Source organism: Zootoca vivipara, chromosome 5 (assembly GCF_963506605.1).
Source record: "Zootoca vivipara chromosome 5, rZooViv1.1, whole genome shotgun sequence".
Classification (NCBI taxonomy): domain Eukaryota; kingdom Metazoa; phylum Chordata; class Lepidosauria; order Squamata; family Lacertidae; genus Zootoca; species Zootoca vivipara.
The window spans coordinates 16,933,605-16,952,602 of NC_083280.1; the positions used below are offsets into that span (position 1 = coordinate 16,933,605).

At 43.0% G+C, this 18,998-nt stretch overlaps 1 protein-coding gene across 1 annotated transcript in view; it reads right to left on the bottom strand.

The window, feature by feature from the left end:
* Positions 1–18,967, bottom strand: part of SERPINI1 (serpin family I member 1) — an 83,177-nt gene extending 64,210 nt beyond the window's left edge. The window contains exon 1 of the mRNA XM_035132373.2: positions 18,806–18,967. The gene's annotated coding sequence lies outside the window, so the exon portion shown is untranslated. The remainder of the gene's footprint in view (positions 1–18,805) is intronic.
* Positions 18,968–18,998: the final 31 nt, after the last annotated feature.

Here is an 18,998-nt window from a genome sequence, read left to right on the forward strand (position 1 = left end):
CTTTTGGTATATTGCTCCTATGATGCAAATGTGCTTGGTATGATGATGCATCCTTTTATTGTCACATTAATTTTGGACCTTAGTTTATTTGGCTGCCATCAGTTTCATGCATTTTGACTGCCTATTTTATAACTCAAGGCATCCAAGTGAAAAATCATGCAACACCCTTATTAATGTGAAATTTGTTGAAATATTTATAGTCCTTACACAGTTATTCAGAGTTTTGTTTATGGGAATGTAAGAATGCCAACCATCTGACTGCAGGATATTGCTTCAAAAGCTATAAAAATGCATTCTAAAAACATACGGTTACACAAGTACTGTAGTGTTAAAAATAATCATACTTGTAATATCCAGTAGTTTCATTCACAGTAAAGTCCATTTGGGCAAGTTTCAGGGGGATGGCTAAGCTTGCATTTTGCCAATGAGTAGGTCAATGAATTGACGATTGCCAGGAATAGTCTCAGATCATTATCGATACATAGCATACCTCTAGATTTTGTCTTCCTAAGATAGGGTTAATAAATTCTTACTTTAAGCAAACTTCAAATTGCCTTTGGCTAACCCTGGCAGCAGATCTAGTGAAATTTCATCACAAAGTGCTTATACAGCAAGTTGTTCTTTTTAGGCATTTTGGACTCTTGTGGTCTCTTCCAACTATGATTCTATGACTCACAGCTGTCCATGGAGGTGCAGGTCAATTCTGTGTCCAGGGCAGCTGTCTATCAGCTCCATCTGGTACACAGGCTGAGACCCTACCTGCTTGTAGACTGTCTTGCCAGAGTGGTGCATGCTCTAGTTGTCTCCCGCTTGGACTACTGCAATGCGCTCTACGTGGGGCTACCTTTGAAGGTGACCCGGAAACTGCAACTAATCCAGAATGCAGCAGCTAGACTGGTGACTGGGAGCAGTCGCCGAGACCACATAACACCGGTCTTAAAAGATCTACATTGGCTCCCAGTACGTTTCCGAGCACAATTCAAAGTGTTGGTGCTGACCTTTAAAGCCCTAAATGGCCTCCGTCCAGTATACCTGAAGGAGTGTCCCCACCCCCATCGTTCTGCCTGGACACTGAGGTCCAGTGCCGAGGGTCTTCTGGCGGTTCCCTCTTTGCGAGAAGCCAAGTTGCAGGGAACCAGGCAGAGGGCCTTCTCGGTAGTGGTGCCTGCCCTGTGGAACGCCCTCCCACCAGATGTCAAAGAGAAAAACAGCTACCAGATTTTTAGAAGACATCTGAAGGCACCACTTTTAATAAGACTCACCTTCTTTTGTCTGTACTGACCCTGCCTCTAGCCGATTTCATTGTGTGTCCCAAGTTATAGGCTAATGGCAGACTGACGAAGACTGCTACGCACACTGCTAAGTTTTCATAAACTTATGCTATTCATCATCTTTTTTATTCAAGTGCAAAGCCTTCTATGTTGTACCCTTTTCTCAGAGGAAAGAGGTTCCTAACTCTTGATCATTTCTGTTGCCCTCCTCTTTATCTTTTCTAGCCCTTCTCTTCTGTGGTCTCTGCAATATTCTATAGATTAAAAACTCTCATAAGAGAGAGCACTGGACCCTCAAGCAACCCTGCAATACGAGTCTCCGATTACTCTTTTAAGAAATACGTTTTACTCGGCAAATTGACTTCAGCTCTGTTCTATCAAAGCTTGATGAAGCAATTCAAATTTTATCCAATTCCGTCTGTCTCATATCATTTCTGCTACATTGCAAGGCTGCAATTGCCTACTTCCAGAGTACGGGGGGAAGCTAATTCTCTTAGATTTGCTCTAACCATACTCAACATAATGAATTTTTGCATGAGTGACAACGCATTTCAGTTTCTTGTATGCTTTCTAAGCAAAAAATAAATGAAACTGTTTCCTTTACAACGAGTAGCTTTATATGTATTCTTTAGTGTGAAAAATTGTTTCCTTGCTATTCTATTCCCAAAACAGCTATTCCCCTTTCACAGAGGGACAGAAGACCCCCAGTGAGTACATTACTAAATTGGTCTCTAGTTCCAACACTCTATCTGCCGGGACCATAGTCTTAAAACATGCTAAGATGTAGTAGTGTTGAGAATACTTCTCTGGAAGCATCTCCCATTAACACCAGAATTACTTATGTGCAAACATAGTTCAGACTGGTGTTTAAGTGGGACTTACTTTTGAGTAAACACAATTAGTATCAATAGGTCATAATTCATGTGGGTATTCTTTCCGAAATGAAGGAGTTTGCTCCAGTCTATGTTTCATGGAGGAAGAGGTATTCACTACGAATGTGAATACATTTGGAAAAATCGAAATCTGCACTTGGAGAATTCTATGTGCCACAGATCAGACTATACTCACAAGGCTACTGTATGACTAATGGACCCCTGTCAAATATATTTCCTTTGCAGCTTTGCAGCTCTATTTTTCTCATTTTGAATTCCATCATCTTTATGACCTATGTTAACAGGTGGCATTTGGATCAGAGCTTTGGCACACTGCGTACGCTGCCACACAAGCTCATCCCAGGAAAAGGTATATATCATCTGCTGCAAGATATATAGAGTTCAGGGCTTCCAAATTGAAACCTTGATCAATGAACTTGCTCCTCGTATTCCTGCCTTGCATTTACTTTTACATTTACCATTTGCTAGTATGTCGTGTTGCTTACCAAAGCTGCATTCTAGCTGTGGGTGTAGTTAGTTGCTGAAATCAACAGGACTTCCCAATGTGTAGCTTATGGAATTCCTAATGTTGATCCCTTCTCAATACTCTCAACCTGTCTTCTCTTTCTGGAACATCCTTTTATCAGGTTTCATTCAGGCTGCTGCATGCAACCTGAATTCATTCAACATGTCACATGTTGAACAAAGGAACCCCTAATATCCCCCCTTTCCTGGGCTGGCCAAGATGGACAGGTAGATTCGGTTGCCCACCTATCACCCAACGACATAATATCAGTTGAGAATGAGCTCCTTTGAAGCTGTTTGGGGCCGACAGCCCATCTCACCCTCAGTGCCAAGAGAAGTGGTGGCTGCTGAGAGGGAGCCCCTTTGAAGTCCGTTCGTAGACATGTGCTCTGAATTCAAATTCCACCTGCAAATGGACATTTCCCTCTTCTTGCAGACAGGCAGAGGGAAGACAGTCGTTGGCAAGCATGGTTTGAGTCAGATCATGCCCACTTGAAAATAGAGGCCCATAATGTTGTGTGTAGCTTATGGAGACTCGGCTACTTCAGTGGGCAGGGCCACCAACATGTCAATCACATGATTGATACTAGTGATGGCAGGAGCCTACCTAAAGGCAGCTTTGCCCAGGACCCCTTCCAATTTTGAATCAGCTCCTCTACTGGAAGGTGGGCCTCCTGGATGGTATCAGGCAAATGATGGAACTCCTTCCCTAAATACATTCCATACTATCTTTCAGGGGTTAGACAGAGCCCATCCATTTTTTTAAAAAAAGAATCTGACTTGTCTTTTTATGGTGCTTGCCCTTTGTGTTTTGTTTGAATGTCTCCCTGTCTGTGAATTTTATTATTTTTGTGCTCCCTTTGTTGTTTTTCCTTGGCTCTTTTGTTCCTTCTTTAGCTGTCTTGAAATACTTTTTTTTTTTTAAAAAAGGCCTTAAAATGAACAGAATAAAATAAGCACACTTCTCATCCCAGGAGCCCACAAGGTTTCAATCAATTTCAATGTGGCTGAAAGGCTCGGTGGAAAAGAACCCAAAGGAGACAAAGACAGGCGTCTGGGCATTAATTATTATCTTGTCTGCCGGATTACCTGGAAGGTACTTAACCTTTTTGCTGGAGGTGTTTCTTTGCCAAGCCATTTCTTTCATTGACCATTCTCTCTCCTCTTCTATCTGGCAACCAAACGCTTGACATTGTACAGATGTAGCCAAATCCAACAGAGAAATAAACTAGTATGTGCAGAGTTTGGCTTTTCCCACAACATAATGGCAGCAAAAATCACAGCAGCGTTTTGTGAAGCTAATGGGTTTGGGGACTTTTTTTTATTTTGCAGGGAGGAGGAGAATATCAACACCTCATTGATTCAGTCCATGTCATGCTGAGAGACAAAGATGGTTAATTCGTGCAGGGAGCATTCTAATGTGATGAATATATACACGAGACAATCTGAAATCTGGGGTAGAATTTATTATACAATCTAGCCACACATCACACGCTAGGGTTACGTTCCAGAGACAGTGCCTTTATGCTAAAATTGTCTATAGACAAAACTACCTGTTTTCACCTGGCTTCTGGTTGGCAAAGGGGGGGGGGGGAAGAGCCCTGTGGGGAGGCTCTCCCTGTGTCTCTACTGTCTTTGCTCACTCTTCCACCTACAAGCTGTCTAGAGGACAGAAGGGAGGAGGGATGCAGACAGAAAGAGACACAGGCAGAAGAAAAAGGCTTGAATGGATCTGGGATGGAGCTGCAGCCAAACATGCAACATTGAATTTGCACAAATTAAATGCGCATGTGATCCTGATTGACTGTATACACATACAGAGCCTGCTCACTGGTTAACCACACTGATATACTAGAATGTCAAGACACATCTCTAAAACAGGTGTGTGTGTTTTTTTTTTTTAAAAAAAACTTAACCCATTCCATTTTCTGGAGGCACAGAGGGAAGTACAACATTCCAGTGCGGTTCAACCCACCAGTGTGAATGGAAGAAGCAGGAGGAAATGGATTTCACAGCAGGGAGAAATTACATGTATGCGTCACATAGGCTATGGTGTCAGGGTCAGGCCAGGATGTGAAAAACCACACTGACTCCCCACCAAAAAAATAAAATAAAATGCCTGTACACATCCTAATTTAATGTGTGAGATACACAGCAGATAATTGCTCTAAATCTTGCTTTAATATGAGCAGGGGGAAAGTATTCCAGAAAAGCAGATTTACAGAGTCAATTAAATTAAGTATTAATTCATATTAGCTGTAGTGTTGAATCACTGAGGAGAGAACAAGCAGCGTCAGTTCGTCCAATATGGAAAAGGAGATTGCCAGAAGGCGACATTTGCCTATCATTTTAAATATATGTGCCCAAAGTGGTATTTGATGGTTGTGGGAAGAACACACAAAAAAGTGCAATCCACAGAGGACATACGCATCCGAATCTCATGTAGGAATCAACGGTCAAAAGAAGAATTAAACTATAATTGTAAATCAATGCAGAACTAGTTCAGTGGCTGACAGCCAGGTTCCAGTATTTTTTCTTAGACAGACTACTGGTTGGGCATCACTCTCGTGATCCAAAGGAGTTGTGTTAATCATTATTGAAGCCTAAATAAACTTGTCCTCTTGAGCTGCCTATGGAAGATTATGCAGGAATTCACTCGCTTCCTTCCACTAACTGATGAACTGCAAATCCAGAGCACTTGTTTATAACAGTGAGTGTGTGTAGCTTTATGTTCCAAACCTTCCCAATCCAGATGGAAAAGGAGCTTTCAAACTCAGCAAAAATTAGGATGGCAATGAGTTTTCACTGGAGGCCACCACATCCTAAAAATCTAGATCAGGGTTTCCCAAACTTGGGTCTCCAGTTGTTTTGGGACTACAGTTCCCATCATTCCTGACCACTGCTCCTACTAACTACAGGAAGATGGGAGTTGTAGTGCAAAAAGAGCTGGAGACCCAAGTTTGGGAAGCCCTGAATGACTTTCTGGGAACCCACCTAAGTGACTCTTCACATGGGGAACCAGAAATGAAGTCCCGTTTGCAGAGAGTTCCTTTCCAACACTCTTGCAGTATGGCCTCATTGTTTCTTCAATACGCAGCAGCAGAGAAGAACAAAGAAGTTGCAGTGAAATGGGAAGGAATCCCAGAGCGAACATTCTCTAGATAAGTCTTCCCCATCCTTGGACACCCCCATATCTTGTTGGACATGAACCTCCGTCATCCCCAGTGGTCAGAGGTGATGGCACCTGAAGTCCCACAACAACATCTGGGGACCTAAGCTTGAGGAAGGTTCCTCTAGTTCAGGGGTGGGGAAAACTTGTTCAGCCAGAGGGAGACATATGCCAGTGGCAGGTGGGGCTGGAGTAAAAAAGTGGGTGGAGCAATGGATGTGGCTCACATCTGCATAATAAGCAACATTGCAAAGTCAAAAAAACCACACACACATAAATATACCTCTACAGTTTCATCCAAGTAAACAAGAAGAATTATCACAATTCAATGATATTTTTCAGCCATGCAAATGCACCTGAGAATGCAGATGAAGGTCAGTGAAGGTTGTGACCTGGGAAGTGTGTGTGTGTGTGCGTGTGTGTGTGTGAGAGTGAGAGAGAGAGAGAGAGAGAGAGACCCAAGGAGGTGGCATGGCGTGGGGGCCAAGCAGAGATGCTTGGAAGCTGGACCCACCCATTCTCTAGAAAAAAAAGTTCAATCACATGGGTGTGGGAGTGAATTCAAACTAGCTGTGATTCCCACTGATAATTCATATGGGCAGAAATTGGTTCCACGCAGACACCTGCCAGTTATTAAGGACCCCGTGGTGAACTGCGAGTCAATTGTGCCTTCGAATTATGGACTAAACAAACAACCACCACCTCTCAGAATGCATGATTCATAAATATGCCCACAGCGTTCATACCAGTCTTGAGGGGGGGAAAACATCCAAGAGGAATGATCTACAAAGAGATTTCGGTCACGCGTGCCTAGTCGCTCCCATCAAACTACTTCTGAATGCGACGTGAGATCAAGGACATTAAGGCTCTGCAACCTCAGTGGGCAGAAAGCTGTGCTCATGAAACAGAACAGAGAGCTGGGAGGCTTTTTATCATGCCCAAGTACCCTTCCCTTGATGCGCCACCAGAGATCTATTTCAGGGCTGCAAAAGCAGACATCAGAAGTCTTGCCTTATGCCAGAGGGAGGGTGCAGAGTTTATCTCATCTTAATATAGTATTTGTTTGCTTCCTTTATATACAGTACCACCCTTTTTTAAAGGAGGAGTGAAGGACCCTTTTTCAGCCAGAGGGCCAGGTTCCCTTCCGAGGGCCGCACACCATTGGTGGGTGGAGCAAGAAGGGGAAAGTGGGCAGGGCATTAAATGTATATTTTACCATAGCCTAATTTCTACACAGGTGGTGCTGTGGGTTAAACCACAGAGTCTAGGGCTTGCTGATCAGAAGGTCAGCAGTTCGAATCCCTGCAATGGGGTGAGCTCCTGTTGCTTGGTCCCAGCTCCTGCCCACCTAGCAGTTCGAAAGCACATCAAAGTGCAAGTAGATAAATAGGGACCGCTCTGGCGGGAAGGTAAAGAGCGTTTCCGTGCGCTGCTCTGGTTCGCCAAAAGCAGCTTTGTCATGCTGGCCACATGACCCAGAAGCTGTCTGTGGAAAAACGCCGGCTCCCTCGGCCTATAGAGCGAGATGAGCGCCGCAACCCCAGAGTCGGACACGACTGGACCTGATGGTCAGGGGCCCCTTTACCTTTACCCTTTTAAATTTCTACACACATTCCTTTCTATCCTTCATCCAATCAAGGAAGGGGCATAATCAAAGTCCAAGGACACATTCCTGCAAGAAAAGGGGTGTGTTGTGTAGAGTCCTGGCTTGTGCATGATGTGCAGTTTCACTCTAATGCCCACTGCATCGATGTATCTGGAAACCAATATGTTTTTATGGCAGGACAGGGGCGCCGCCATGCTCTTGGAAATGTTCAGGATTGGGGTTTCAGGCAGCTGAGGCAGAACGGAAAGTTCTCCTATAAAACCCGAGCAGTGTAGAAATATTGATTAAAGCAATGCTGGAATGAGACAGCCACAGGTATACAAGTTGTATAGTGTATCTTATTACTCAGATTTATTGCCGAGTTTATGTCCTATATTTCATCAGTTACCTGAGGAGAATTTAAGGATTAAAATTTGCCATCTCACAAATCTAAAGAGGAAGCAGTTCCATTACACATTTTCACACGAGGCAGGAAAATGTTAAGATTAATGTACTCCTCTAGTGACTGCAAAGCCAACCTACTTATGGCGTTTCATGTTATTAAATCTAACTGAAATTATCTTCCGGACACTTCCCTTCCAAAACCTAGATTTGAGTTTCCATACTTCCTCCAAGTCAGTTGACGAACAAGGACTATGGAAGAGATACAACTTGAGGTGTTACAGCTGTGCCCAATGCTCTGTAAGGGAAACTTTGCTTGTGCCAAAAAACAAAACAAAAAACCAGCTCTAGAGAATTCCCGAACCCTCCAGATGTAATTTTGAAGGTTTATGGGGGCTGTAGGGGAGAGGAGGTGATGGTTCCATTCCACAAGTGGGAGTATTTTACGCTAGTGGAACAGGTACTTTGGAAATTACCCAACGCACTTGCCTTGAGTCAGAATTAGGGGTGACTGACTTCAAACCCCACCCAACCATGTGGGAGTTTGGTTCAGATGCAATTGGAAACCGCAGCTTAGGTTGTGAACAGGTTGTGGCAGAACCTGGGCTTACCTGCTGCCCTGCTCTTCCAACTTTATGCCCACAAGGAAGATTTTTAAACTTTCCTATTTAGATTTTAAGTTAGCTAACAGTAGTTCGCTGTGATGTCCAAACTTGGGGAACTGCAGTGTGCTAAAAATAGGGATAGCAAGAACAAATCATGATCTGAAACCATGGTTTGCTCCCCTGGTTTATCCTCAATAGTTGTGGTTAAAGCAAACCACAGTTGTGAGTCTGGACATCACAGCAAGCTGTAGTTTGAAGATCAGCTACTTCTTCTGGGCACAGAAAAGAAGGGGGTGGTGGCATACAAGCCAAACGCCCCCTCAGCTCTCTTATGTAAAACAGTTTCCCTTTTATGTTTGAACTAAGCCCCAATCATTGCTATGACACAAATATACCCCTTTGGAGGCATGCAATATACCAGCAGGTTAACAATATAAGGCCCTTGTTATGAAAAAGAAGAGTGAATTTGCTAATCTCTGTCCATTTGTTAGCTAGGAGAATCAATTCATTTCTGCCACATGTATAGCTTTGATTTATTAAAATTAGTTGACTCATCAGAGCGAGCAGAACAGAATCTGCCATCCTTGTTTCGTTCAAACTAATGGAAAGTAACAAACAAAGCTATTAAAAGGAGGGGGACATAACGGCTGCCAATACACTCATCAAATCACGCAAATCAATTTGCTCTTTAAAATCCTGATTCTAGGCTTTCCTGAACTTATGAAACATTAAGCCCCACTCCAAAAAGAACATCTGCCTTATCTTTTACACAGCATGCACAACTGGGCATTGCCAAATATTCTCATTAGTAAGGAGGAGCATTAAAAAAACAAGACGACTTTGGCAGGGCTGAGGGAGAGATGCACGCACACACATAAACACACACACCCTATTTCCTTTGTATGACAAAGAAAATACTATAATGACTTCGTACAAGGTGGCCTTTCTGTGGAACTTCAAAACTCAGCATCAATTCACAACAGTTTTGAAATTACTATTAATGCATGTGGTTGCTATTATATGCCCTTATATATCCCCACCCACCAATTATACTCCTGAGATGCAGTGTTTCAGATGGAGTTTCCCAGAAACTCCCCTAAGCTTCAGCATTTTTTAAAAAATCCTCGCAAGATCTGCAAGGGGACCTAGACTCAGATTTGGACACTTCCAGTTTTTGGAAATTTCATCTTGATTAAGTATTACTTTGATTTAAAGATTCTGGGCAGGGATCTACTGGTTACTAGGCTGTGTTTATACTTCAACACACCCTGGGCATTAGCCTTCCTTATGTAAGAGCTGTGACTTCTTTGAATTTATGTCAAGCAGAACTAGAGAGTGCTCTGAGTTGTGTTCAGAGTTTTTTAAAAAAGCAAATACTGGTCTGTCGGGGGTTCGAAACAAGCATCTAACTAATAACAAGTGCTGTGCCGAAATCTCTCCTCCAGTTTATCAAAGGTTCTACAGTATTCATCTCCTCTCAACAAGCCTAAATGGAGATTGTTATCCCAGTTGGCCTCTGTATTAGATTTGAAATGGATTTTATACATGCAGTTGTTGTTTCTTGTTTTACAGGTAATTTGTTTTTGTTTTTTTTTAAATGTTTTCATATATGCAATTGCTTTAAACTGATTTTATATAGGCTTTTATTGAGTAGTAAATTGATTCAAGATAACTCAGAGGAAGCAATTCAAAAATGAGTTAAATAAATAAATGTTTTTGGAAGGGGCACTCCAAAATTCTTTAGCATTTTGGTCAGTGAGCATGTATTATTCTGAGCATGTATTATTACTGTAAGGTGACCAAGTGTAGTGTGTGTGTGTGTGTGTGTGTGTGTGTGTGTGTTCCATCAAACATTTGCCCAGCACACTGCAGCCTCCCTGGTTGCATGCAGCACCTGACCTGAAAAAGCCCTGTGGGTGGAGTTACCTTTTGATGTCTTCCCCTGGTAACAGATTACTTGGGACACAATAAGTGCTTAATAAAATAAAATAAAATAAAATAAAATAGTGCTTTCCTTATTTGCATGTCCTTTTCTCGCAATTACTTAACACTTTTATGATGTCGCTTGGTTTTCACTCCGTGGAGAGCATTTGTTTGCACCCTGCTGGTTAGAGGGGACAAGATCTTGCTTGGCCCACACTGAGGAACCGGGAGAAACAATAAACATGCCTATGGGAGGGATTGCTACGCTGCACTTAAGCCTTGAGGCAGACCAAGTTATTTTCTCTTTCCTTTGCCTGTTAAGAGAGGAAGAGAAGAATAATTGAATTTCGTCTTACAGTGTATGCCACCAGGCTTAATAATTCTGCCACTTCCCCCTGGGAAAGATAATCAACACTTTGCTTGGGAACATTGGCTGATTATACACATTGATTGTGCAACCCTTTGCCCAGAAATAAGCCTGAATTCAACACATGGGTTTCCAAGCAGATGTGCATGGGACTGCACCCACCCTTGTTCTTTTGCTCTACAGTGGTAGGCACTAGGACGTAATATTTTTGATCCTTGTTGCCCAATGCATCTGTCTGACCTGTAGCAGCTCATAGTATGCACATAGCTACCACCCTGTTTCTCCTAAAATAAGACATACCCATAAAATAAGCCATAGCAGGATTTCTAAGCATTTGTGCAATATAAGCCATACCCCGAAAATAAGACATAGTGATAGGCGCAGTTCTGGAGGGCTCCAAGGAAGAGGCTAGGCTGGACATGTAATGCAAATGGACCCAATTCACACAAAAGAAAAGAAGACAGTTTCTTCACACTGTTATAAAAGCCAACAGGCAATGGACAGAGCAAGCTAGATGAAAGAGGCGAGGAGTGGGGTCTGGGTCACATGACATGGCAAACTAAAATATGTGCCCAGAGATAAGCATGAAGCTGCTCTATGGCCCCTTGGTTGTTGTTGTTTCTTTAAGGTTGCATTCACACATGGGTTTATTCTCTTAGCCTGTCGCTTCCCAGTTAAGGTTTGTGCTTTCACACGATATATAGGCCACTTCTGGAAACTGGGATAGAAAAGCTAGAAAATGGGTTTGAAACTGGGATAGAAAAGCTAGGAGCCAAATGGCTTCTGGGACATGGGTTGTGGGCACCAAAACAGAATGTCTAGCCGCCACCAGGCAACCACTTTTTCTTTATTATTTTGATAAGCATGACTTAATATGCAATTCACATAAGTGACACATTGCTAATATCACATTTTTAGCAGAAATTATCACGCTTCATTTGGTGTTCACAATAAAAATATAGGTACCACACTTCAGTTTTCAAAACTACCAACTATTGTTAAGGAAATCAGCCCTGAGTGCTCCCTGGAAGGACAGATCGTGAAGCTGAGGCTCCAATACTTTGGCCACCTCATGAGAAGAGAAGAATCCTTGGAAAAGACCCTGATGTTGGGAAAGATTGAGGGCACTAGGAGAAGGGGACAGAGGACGAGATGGTTGGACAGTGTTCTTGAAGCTACGAACATGAGTTTGACCAAACTGTGGGAGGCAGTGGAAGACAGGAGTGCCTGGCGTGCTATGGTCCATGGGGTCACGAAGAGTCGGACACGACTAAACGACTAAACAACAACAACAAACTATTGTTAAACACCTTAACGTATTGTCTATCCTTAACATATACTTTTGAGTCTTCAAAGCACATCCATTTCAGTAATTCTTGAGTGACAGCCAGGTGCAAAAAATGGCACCCAGACTTTTGGAGGTGCTTGCAAATGATGAATCCTTAGTTGCAAAAACGCGCCTGGCACCCTACTAATTTCAAACCCTGAGCTCACTCCCATGCCAATAGCTTTCATAAAAAAAACCTGTTTGCAATCCCATTAGCCCCCACAATTGCAGGAGTAAAGTGATAGAATATAGTAAGTGTTTTCGTGTTATTTGATTCCTGAACAAATCTGTTTGCAGCCCCCATAAACAGGAAAATAGCTGGAGTAAAGTGCCAACATCTGGGGCAGTATACAGTTTTTTTCTGCTGTTTTAATGGGGGAATTGTGGGGAAACAGAAGCACAAACATGTGGGAAGGGTTGGGGAACAGAGATGTCAGCCAATGGTGTTTGTTGCGTCACACCACCATCACTGGTATGAATTACTTTTAGTGCAACATATCAGTCAAAAAGCCGCCGTCCCAGAAAGCAACAGGTACTGCTGTGTGATAGGAAGATTAGTAAACAGGATAGATAGAAGCAATAGTATAATAATCAGGGAAACTAAGCAATATTCTCTACATCTGAAAACACCCTGACCAGTGTGCTGAGCTAAGCCAAGGTTCGACTTAGCGCATTGTCTGAATCTGAGCTTGAAGTTAAGCTCTCCCCTTGATATCACGAGCTGGAGCCAATAAGCCATGCAAGTCGATGAGACACACTTCCTGAGAAAACATGCTTAGGATTGTGATGCTCAATTGATATTTTGAGCTTTAGGATAAATTTTAAAAGGAAAGCATAAAGGGGCTGGTATCCAAAAGACCACATGGGGAACATCTGAAGGCAGAACAAAGCTTGCAAGCACTCCTCTCCTACTTCTGACTGCAGACTTCCACTCCAGACAACAAGCCCTGCTCAAAAACTCGGGGGACCTTTAGAAAAGCTTCCGATACAACTCAAGAAGCTGCACTAGACGGGAGGGAGGAGGTTCTGGTGTGCTTTTGTGTGTTCAAGTGCTTCAGTGTGCCTTAGGGACTCCTTGGATCTCCTGTAAATAGGAATGAAAGCTAAAAGGAACATAATATCCTGCCTCAGTGGGACACCTGTGTGTTACTGCAAAGAGAGAGGGTTGGATTCAGACTTGGCAGGAGAACAAGTCACTTCTGCAAGTGTACTAGGTGGTAGAGAGAAGCAATTTTTGTCCATTTCTGAAGGGTGCATTGCACACTGTCATTCTGCTTGTGCAACAAACTGCAAGGAAATGTTTCTCTCCTCTCCTCTGCAGCCTTCTGTGCTCCAGAGCGCTGGAGGAGACCACCCATAGCAGATTTTGTGGTTTCGCAAAGAGAAGAGGGTGATGCTCCATTGTTTAAGCCAAACTCCATGTACCTGTACAAAGCCAGGCATCCCCAACCTTTGGCCCTCCAGATGTTTTGGATACAATTCCCATTCATAGCTGACCACTGGTCCTGTTAGCTAAGGACCATGGGAGTTGTAGGCCAAAACATCTGGAGGGCCAAAGGTTGGGGATGCCTGCACACAGCACTGGATTCAGTCCTGTACCTCCTAAGAATCTGCTCTGGATGGTTAAGCAACCCTCCAGAACAGTGTGGGAAACGAATGTGGGAATTGCGAAAAGAATAAAGGTTAAAAACCACCTCCACTCCTTTCTCCAGTGGCTTTTGCATCCTTCCACAGATGGAAGGGAAAGTCTAAATCCAACACAGAAATTGTGCAGTATGGAAACCTACAGAAACAGAAGTTTATTGTAGAACTTCGATGTTCAGCTGATCAATATTAAAACTCTTTTGGTGAAGATGCCCTGCCTTATGGGCAGGACAGGTTTTTTTTTATTAAAAAAAATCTAATATTTACAAAAATGGTAGCTGGAGGCTGCCATCATGGAAATGGCATTCCCTTGTGTAGTAAAGGTAAAACAGTGCCTTCTACAAATCATGGGTGCATCATCTATAAGTTTGGTTTTCTGCCTTCAGGACTACTCCTTTTGTTCACGTGTAAGAGTATGCAGATTTAATCAATAATTTAGTCATCAAAATTCATAATTAATCAAAACTCACATAATTAACCCACTAAGATTTATTTAATCAGGTAGCAATTTATAGAAGCCCATGTCATAATAAAAAACCTACTTTATTCTATCTTCAAAGCTACAGCAGTTTGTCATGAAGGAGATGGAGAAGGCTTATTCTCCATTGCTCATAGAGCAGGACTAGAACTAATAAGTGGAAGCAGATTTCGGCTGCATTCACACAGCAGTTTATTCCATTTCCTCTGATGGTTCCCTAACTTGTTCATTTCTGCATTATGTTTGAGCGTTAACATGATGTAAACTGCACTTCAGGGAAACTAAGGACATATATATATGAGGGGCTGATTTCTCTGGTATTGGATTCTAAGGGGGGAAACAGTTGGCAGTCCCCTTAAACCAGAACAAGAGAAAGAACTGGGGGTGGTACATAAGCATACAGTTCTTTCCTGAAATTTTCACGGGGGAACAGAAGCACACATGCAGAAAACATGGGGGAGAGTGATGCTGTCCAATAACACCCATTGTTGTATCACACTATGCCTACTGGTGTGAATCAGAGAATTATAGAGCTGGAAGAGACCCCAAGGGTCATCCAATCCAACCCCCTGCAATCATTCACGACAGATGGCCACCCAACCTCTGCTTACAAACTTCAAAGGAAGGAGAATCCAGCACCTCTTGTGGGAATCTGTTCCATTGTCAAACAGCTCTTACCAACAGAAAGTGCCTACTGATGTTTAGTTGCAAAACAAAATTTAGCTGCAGCATGGCAATATGTTGAGTCCAAAAGCTGCAGCTGCATAACCCAACAGGTACACTGCAGTGTGAAAGGACATTAGAAAATGGAACAGAAATGCTAGCACTACAACCAGGAAAATGAATGCAATATTCTCCATGTCCGAACACACCCTGTGTGTAGATGGCCTAACAGGAGGACGTTGGAACAGACCACTTTGGGAGATCATGGGCTTTGCTATAGGGCCATCCATCAGGGCTGCTGTTGTTGCTGGACTACAGCTCCCATCATTCTTGACCACTGGGCTATGCTGGCTGGGGATTTTTTTGTAGTTAAAAAACGGAAGAAGACCAAACCGAAACAGTATGATTACCTTGGATCACTCTCTCGCATGTCGTTATAGTTTATAAAGATAAAAACAGATATATTTCGCCCGTGGAATTGGTCAACGTGTTGCCTCTTTTTTTGGTATTTTGACTCAAGTCTGCAACACGGGGGTTGTTTCCGGGAGCTGTAGTCCAACAACAGCCAGAGACGTGAGGCTATGAAAGGCGGGACTTAGGTGACCTCCCATTATTCTGTGATCACAGGCATGAATTGGATAGAGAAGTAGCTACATTCAGAGATACCCTGATTGAGCAGAAAGATGAACTCCTTATTGTTGCTCTTATGCAACCTCAAGTTGGCCAATGCAAAGGCACTGGATGGAGGTTCTGTATGTTGCTGCATATGCGCCCCTTGCTGGACAGCAACCCAAGAAAAGATCTGCTGGCACAAGGCTCATCTAAGTCCAGCATCGTGTTCTCCCAGCGACCAACCAGATGCCCGTGGGAAACCTGCCAAGACCAAACGCAGCATCCCTAATTGTGTCATCAGTACCGAGTTCACCGGTCTTCCATATGCCTATTACAGCTCATTTGTGCATGACTGGAAAAAAACAGGATTAACCAAAGGCAACAGCAGTCAGAAACTTGTGGGAATGTAAGATATGGGCCCCTGTAAGCCGGAGTGGGAAACATGAATACAAAGCATAATCAAAGCACCAAAATATGAGCTATGGCCTAATCCTAAAAAACCTTGTGGCACTGGCACATACATGCTCAGGACCAGGCATTTAGACCGCTGCGCCCACTGCTATGTTCAAAGGGCGTATTTGGGAATCCTGAAGACTGTTAAATATTAGCAACTATCACTGTGGTGTACAACACTGAAAATACAGTAAATACAATATAGAAAAACAAGTTGCCCTAAGAAATCTGATATTGCGTGCTGGTCAACGCATCTTTCTGGGGAAGCCTGTATAATTAGGAGAGTTTTGGCATCTGACAAGGTGTATACAATGTCAGAGTGAGTATAAAGGGCAGTGCATTCTAGAGGAGTACAGCAAAACAAAAGTGATGCAATTCATCAGTTACTCCAAAGTAATTTCACAGACGGCAACAATTACATTTGTTAATGATGTACAGAGTTTTACTCACCACTGCGTGAAAGGTTTCAGAATATAAATTGGCTGCATCCTAAGGGAATAAGTTCCGCTGAACTGATCTGAGCTTATTTACTATGTGGAAGGGCTGTAGCTCAGTGGTATATCTGTTCCACAAGCTGAAGGTAACAGGTTCAATCACTGGCCCAACCAGGTAGGTGTCTGAAACCTTCGAGTGCTACTTCCAGTGTAGAAATACTAAGCTAGATGGACCAATGGTTTGGGATAAGGGCATCGTCCTAAGTAAACACATTTAGGATTACACCTTAAAAAAAAAAACCAGAAACTTCCATAACAAAATCCTAGACAATCTTTTATTTTCACCTAGGCGTGACTGACATCGGTTTCCTATTATTATTTTGGCTCAAATCCAGTTTGGAAGCATAAATTGTCAAGCTTAAGAAAATGCCAACATCTGCTCCTCTCAACACTTGAATTCTTCTCATAATCTCATGGACTGTTCTGAAAAACACAACGCTGGAAACTTGACATGTCTGCATTTCTCTGTCATAGGATTACTTCACCTTTAGCCTACAAGTAGCATCACAGAACACAATGCTGAGAAGCGCTCTGTGATTCACTATGGGAAGAAAGGGAAAAATGTGAAGACTAGCACACTAAGGAGATTTTTCTTCTTCTTAAGAGGGCATAATATTCGGATAACGTTCTTGCTTCTTACCCTTTGTCAAATGGGGGAAATTGATGAATGATGACACACTATGCTGCTGTCTCACTTGCTCTGAACAGAGGCAGTAGTTTCAAAGGTAACACAGATTTTCTGCACAGTAGTTCTTCATTATCACCACTGGTTGACAGGGTCAATCATCTGATGCAACTAGTATGGAAGATTGCTGATTCTCTTTCCCCTGGGCTTAATTTTAAACACCAACTTTTGGTTTTGCAATTTCACATGAAATGTGAAACTTCCAAAGTTCTAATCAAAGATGGGTCTCGTATTTTCAAGTGGCATGCATTAGCAACCATCTAGAGAGAAGCAGATTATAGAATTGGAAGCATAATATAAAGGAGACTCACTGATTAGTAGGAATAAATCTCTGCACACTTACCCAGAAGTATGTCCCAATGAAGGCCCTACTTCTGAGTAAACATTTCCAGAATTAGGCTGCAGATCCAAGTTTCTCAGCACACAACCAGATCTCTACACAGAAGTAAACCCCCCTGTGTTGAATGGGGCATACTCTTAAGAAAGTGTACAGAGAATTACAACCTTAAATGTACTGGAGACCCAAATGTAGATGGCTTGTTAAAGCTGCATAATTCTCCCCCTCTCGATCACTACATCACCTCCTTTTCTATTGTTGGTAAGATTGTTTAATACTGTATACAGTTTGAGAACTCACTTTCATTTTCTTCTTTTAACAGCAGCTGGAGCTACTAAACAATGATACATTGAAGTAAATCGCAAAACTGTCACCGATTTCAGTTTGCATCAATAGACATGAAAATTTACAATGCCTACAGGCTGTGGATACTTTTACTGGACTGATATTAAATATACCTAAAGATTCAATATAAAACGTCCAACATGTTTCAAAACAGTTCATTAAGAGAAACCCTGATGCTATGCAGCAGAAAGCACCTTAGGAGCAGATAGGTGTGAAATTAACACAGATAGCATCTAGAGCAAATATCAAGAGCACCTAATCTAAGGTGATACATATTAAGAGGCAGCATTCATAGCGTCTGTCACACACACAGAGACGCACCCACAAACACTAAAATGCTACTTCTCAGTGTTACATTTTAAAGTTCTGCACATCTCTTACAGTACATGGCAGCATTGTCTGAATGACTCCCAGCAAAGAGCACATGTGAATCGCCGCTTGCGGAGAATGGCAATGGGTGAAAACGAGACTCCCTTCGAGTAGAAGGAGCATTTTCTCTAAGGACTCAAGAGAAATCGGGCATTGGCCAAAATCCCGATGAGGAAAAGAAAGAGAAAGAAAAGACCGCAGGGCTTAGTTTGGCTTTTGTTTCTGAAGGAAACGCGTCTAGTTTGCATAATATGCGGGCACAAGAATATACACACCCTCTTAGGCACCAGAGGGAAGAAAACAGCCGCGGCTCTTTATCAGTGCCTCGGAGGGATTCGCAAAGCAGCGTCTATGAAACCGAGGCGGCATTTCCTAAGAGATCGAAAGTGGCTTAAGTTGTTTTGCTGAAACATCTGGCATCCGCGATAAAAGAAAAAGGAGCAGCGTGCCGTTCTTTTGAGCAGCAAGGGAACATTTTTTTTTAAAAAAAATATTTTTGAGAACACCACCAAACACAACCCCTTGTGCTGTTGCCGTTCTTTCAAAAGCGCTGAAAATAACTATTCTATTTAAGAAAGAGAGATAGCCCAGCTCTGCTTCTTCCACGCCGCAAAAGCGGCGGGCGAAGCGGCGCTGGCTGCAGCACCCGGTTGTTGCTGCTGTTGGCGCGCTCGCCTACCTGAGAGCCGGTCTGGCAATGCGGGCGACGCAGCTGTTGCAGGTGTGGCTGCACCCCTGGCTCACTCCGCAGCAGCAGCTCCTTTCACCGGAGCAGAGAACGCAGCAGCGAACGCGAGCACCGCCTCCGGGGTTGTTTCTCTCGCGTCTCTCAGCGCCTGGAATAGTTTCCCCCTTTTCCCCGCCCCGCTCTT